The sequence below is a fragment of the Lathyrus oleraceus genome, chromosome 2 (genome assembly GCF_024323335.1).
Source record: "Lathyrus oleraceus cultivar Zhongwan6 chromosome 2, CAAS_Psat_ZW6_1.0, whole genome shotgun sequence".
Classification (NCBI taxonomy): Eukaryota; Viridiplantae; Streptophyta; class Magnoliopsida; order Fabales; family Fabaceae; genus Lathyrus; species Lathyrus oleraceus.
Genome location: NC_066580.1, coordinates 166,840,016 through 166,845,666, shown reverse-complemented (window position 1 = coordinate 166,845,666; position 5,651 = coordinate 166,840,016). Strand labels below are relative to the sequence as shown.

Genomic DNA, 5,651 nt, shown 5'->3' with positions numbered 1-5,651 from the left:
CAAGTTTAGAGGCCTCCATACGAATCCATTGAAGCATTTGATCACAAGATTCAAACTCTTGCTTGTTTTTAAAGTCGTTTCCAACATGTACCGCCTTCACAACAACACCTTGAACATTCGGAGAAACAATCACACATTGGATATTCAGATAAACTACCAACACCTTGGACATTCGGAGAAACAACTTATTTTGGGAAAACATCGGGGTGCACCATATCTAATGAAAACAATTAAAACTATAATATAACATAAGCGCTACTATTGCTTCAGAATGACTTCAAAAATGAACACAAACAAATTCTGGAAATGCATCTCCGAATAAGTTCATATACGTTCTAGAGATACATTTCCGGACACGACATAACTTTTTTCAATAAAAATGAAATATTAATGTGAGCAATGCAGAGGAAAAAGAAGAATCTTAACCTGAAGTTCTATCTTCTTTTTCTTCTTATGATGTGATGAACCAAAAGGATGGAGATTTGAAGTGGAAAAATGGATTGAGAATGAAGGGTTTTTAGGATGAAGGATTTGGTTGAAAGCACACTATGTCCACAATGTTGTTGTGTGATCATTTTTCACAAAACCATCATATCCTTCCACATTGTTTTGTATGCCAAACTTTGCGTCATTTTTGACATTTTTAACACTGTTATTAGATTTTTCAATTTTCTAGTATCATATACAGTTTGGTAAGGATAGGTTCTCTGTAAATCAATCTTCCTACAAAAAAAAATATATACAATAAAATATAAAAATATTTAAAATTAATATAAAATATGTTTAAAGACATATGATGAGTAACTGTCAGCAATAACCATCCAAACAATTAAATTGATCATTATATATATTAGTACAAGCATAAGCTTAACACACACGCAAAAAATTCAACAAAAATAAATCACGAGTTAAAAACAAACAAACCACAAAAGAATATGAATACTGCATGTGGCGTGCACATTCACAAGCATGCATGTTTTTATTATTCAAACATAAAAATAAGAAGACTAAATCATTAATGCTCAAATTGGAACTGGATCAACAAGCAGAAGTTTGATGTATGACTTCATGAGTCCTTGTGAATGTGTGTAGTTATCTTTATCTTTGTAAAAAACATCCATAAAACGTGAAAAATTGAGAGCACGGGTGATAAAAGGCATTGAAACTTCAGTTGGCATAAGACATTCCTCATTTATATCTTTTCAAGTATTTTCAATTCTCTTTCTACATTCTTCGATAGCAACTTCCTTAGACATGCCATTTTGCTTCATAATGCAATCCAACAAGGAGCAAACATGTCCTCTTTTATGCTCAAACTGTGAGTCAAGATAAAAATTAATGCAACTATTTATATGAGAAGTTAAACTTCACTTTTATATTTACAAACATAAAAGATACCTCACTAGAAACAATATCATCCATTAGTCTACAATGAGTTGCAACAGCATTAACCATTTTTGGTTTATTTGATACCCATTTGAAAATGTTCTCTGTAGCTGTGTCACCCATGCCAATGTAAGAACATGTTACCAATAAATATATACAACATGATATTTTTGAAATGTTCAAATACTCTTCTGTTGTTGGTACATAGTTATTGTTAAGCCATCTTGCTTCAGTCATATATGCTTGGACTACCATTTTAAACTGCCATCAACACAAAATATCATAAAATTATATTCTACACAATATGACTTGACACATTAATGAACCAACTATATATTAAAAGGCAAATTTTAATGCAATTTTGATCCTTATATTTTTTTTCTCTATTTTAAAATCGGATCTATTAGTCTCTCCATTTTATTTTTTCCATAATTTTAATCTCGTCGAAATTGTGACTTAAATTTAATGACATGACAATTTATTTGATGACGTGTCCATGTCATATTTTATTATTTTGATTTGATGATTCAATTTTTTTTTAATTAAAATATAAATATTTATATTTATAAAAAAATAAAAATAAATTAAAAAATATAAATTATATTTTATTCTAATAATAATATATATTGTTATAATTTAAAAAATTAAATTACCTTAAATAGCTATTTTAAAATTATTTAATTTATTTCTTGTGATTCGTATTTTAAACCTTTTAAAACAATTGGAGCAATATATTCTTCTTTATTTACAGCACATCCTTCATTCATTGTTTGAGCATTTTGGTTTATTCTGATTTACTGTTTGAAACCTAAATCTAAAGGAAACAAAGAGGCAATGAATTAGGTCAGAACATTTGTACAAATACATAATTTCATTGTTTTTGGTGAGATATGAGGAGAGGATGTTATCTACTTAATAGAAAACGAATTAAACTAATTTTAATAAGACTTATAATAGTAATTTAAATCTTTGTTGCTTAAACGAATGCGTTTGCTTGTGTTAGATTTTTAGTTTATACTTGTTTGTTTTAATTTTAATTTTTTAGAATGAGGAGAAGATGAAGATCATTGAGAAGATGAAGAAAATGTATTGAAAAATAGGCTTAATTTTAAAAGCATATTAAGAAAATTATTTTGAAAAAAATAATCATTACAAATTCACAGTAATTTAATTAACTGTTTTTTGTTTATTTAATAAATAAAATAATTTATATTATTTTAAATATAAAAATTAATTATAAATCAACAAAGAAAAATGATAAAAATTGATATTTAATTAATGTGTGTAAATATAATAATGATACAGTATCAAGTAGATTATCGTGTCAGTAAAATTTAATCTCAAATTAAAATGGGATTAAAATCTTGAAAAAAATATATAATAGAACTATAAAAATAACTGAATTTTTATAATGGGGGATCAAATTTTTAAAAAAAATATGAGTACTAAAATTGCAATTAAATCTTAAAAAATAGTTTAAAGAAAAGGACAAACCCATACTTCTTTTATGTAGTATTTAAGTGTAAAGGGTCTTCCTTCTTTTGTCATATCTTGTTCTATTTCTTCCGAAGTCTCCAAGATTGTTCTATAAATTAATTTCATATATTCAGGAAGATTGTCCAAATTCTTAATATCCCACCTGAAAAACCACATTTATATCCATTGAAGAGAAGAAAATGTGATGAAAATCTATGTTTTAAATTATGATGTATGAGTAAACCTTTCAATTGCCTTGGTAAAAAGTTCTAGTTCATCAATAGTACCATGTGCATCATAAATATCATCAATTATTGATAATATAGCAATTAATTTCATCATTATTTTCCTTGCTTGAGAAAATTGGGGTTCAAAATACACTGCTAATATCCAAAAGCAACATTCCACAATCCTATCTCGTGCGAAAGAGAATTTTCTAGGAACATCCAATCCGTTCCACCATCTGTAATTAAAATATTAAAAAAAATACAATAATGTTAAGTATATGGATTAGTCTTTGATATTTTATGTTTCAATATAAAAAGAGTGTCAATGGAATAGTTACTTGCAAATGTTTCCAAGTTCCTTTTGATGTAGAGTTTGGAGTAAATTAAAATCTAATTTAGCTAAAGTGAGAAAAATTTCAATATGAGAAGGGTCTTGCTCGTAGATAGAAATATAGCGTCGTGCCTCTAGCCTAGGCAAGTTCTTATGGAGAGCCTGCTTTAAGGTATGTTTGACTTGTGTTGCAAGAAAAGGGCTTAATTGAGTAGCAATGGATTCAAGGTTGGTGGAAGTGAAAGCCAATGCTTCTTCCAATATTTCTTCTCCATGAATCATCATATGTGATGCTTCATACAAGCTTATCATTCCTTCAATATTGGTGGTAAGTTTTCTATTAAAGTTTCCTTGATCGTCCTTGTATCGGGTGAACACATCTGATTTGTTTAAAAAAATTAACAAATTAGACTAATTAGAAAAATTGAGAAAAAATTATATTTATTTTCTATTTTAAGTGTTAGAGATGAAAAATAATTGAGATATGCATAAACCAAATGTTTTTTTTTACATTCTTCTTCTATTAAATGATTAAAAAAGTTATAAATGAATTTGAGTCATGCATACTTGAGGAAACACGAAATCCTTGTTGTCTCAACACCCTAAAGAACATAGCAATAGAGCAAACGTTGTCTTCAAGAATTATTTCTTCATTTTCAACATAGTTTTTGAGAATATGTTGCATAACTTCACCAATCTCGTGTTCAAAATGATAGCTGAAACCCAAACGACATATTGAATCAATCAATTTGACTTTTAATAATTGATTTTCAGTTTTTGTGAGAAGCATCTTTCGCACTTCATCTTTTAATGTTTCAATTTTTGCTTCAATATTCTTATCAAGTTCCTGCATATATGTGTTTGAGAATAATAAATTATAATTAAAAAAAATTCATCATAAAATGATTTGATAAATCTAATCTTTGTTCGAATGGATGAACTATATAGTTGTATATGATTTTCTTTGATAAGTCTAATAAGGAGTGAGTTTAAAGTTGGCTCTTTTAGGAAATTTAAATAAATATTGCTTTATTTACATCTATTCTTGTTTGAAAATTCTTTTATTACTTCATTTTCATTTTATTATTATTTGAAAATTCTTTTATTACTTGATTTTCATTTATTATTGTTTGAATATTACATCATTGAATAACAAAATAATATTGCAAAAGAATATAGAAGGCAATAAGTGAAAATATATACGCACCATTGATTCAGAAGCATATTGAATGAAATATTGTCCCCAAATGTTAGAGTGATAATCAGCCAGATTTCTTTGCAATTCAGATTTGGCAGACATACTTAGGTGTTGAAATGAATGAATATGTTTTATGATGGCTAACTCCTTCTTCAGCTCTAAGGTTTTGGTTGAGAAGGTTTTGGTTGAGAAAATAAGTGTTTGTTTAGATATATTTATACTAAATAATAATGAAATAAACTATATTTTTTATTTTTTATTTTTATATTGACATTTATAAAAAAAAACATCATAAGTAGTGCATAGTTGATTTGTTTGTAATGTGGAAGATTATTGATTTAGAAAAAATTTGGCTGCAAAATACTCTTAAAAAATGAATGGATATGCTTTATTAACGCCTGACTCCTTCTTAAGATCTAATATTTAGGTCGAGAAAATATAGTTTAGTTAAATTAGTGTATGTTTTGTATCCAAGGTTTAATCTATGGCGGCTATATTTCATAGTTTATTAATATAAATTAATTGTTGATATTTATAAATCAATAAATTAAAAAATTAAAAAATTTAAAATTATAATTTATTTTGATATTTATAACAAACACAAAGTTTATTTGTTTGAAAAAAAATGATTTAAGTAAATTTTGGCCTAGAATATTCTAAAAGAAATGAATGGATAAGAAAATATTTGGCCTAATCCTTTACATCTAGTACTCTAAAATAATGCAAAGTTGGTATTTATGTTGATATTTATAGTAGACATAAAAATAATGCAAAGTTGGGTTGTTTGTAATGTTAGATGGAAAATTGATTAAGGTATATTTTGGTCTCAAATACTTTAAGAAATGAATGGACATGCTTTATTATTGTGTAACTCTTTCTTTAGCTCTAAGATATTAGTTGAGAAATATATTGTTTAGATGTTTATACTAAACAAATTAGAATTAGATTATACTTTTATAATGATATCTATCATATAAGAAAAATTTGTGTTCTGGAAATTACCATAATATCCTTCAGTCTTCCACGCTTCCAT

General features: G+C 26.5%; 1 pseudogene; it reads right to left on the bottom strand.

The window, feature by feature from the left end:
- Window positions 1-1,022: 1,022 nt before the first annotated feature.
- On the bottom strand, window positions 1,023-4,720 carry LOC127122441 (probable terpene synthase 2; annotated as a pseudogene).
- Window positions 4,721-5,651: the final 931 nt, after the last annotated feature.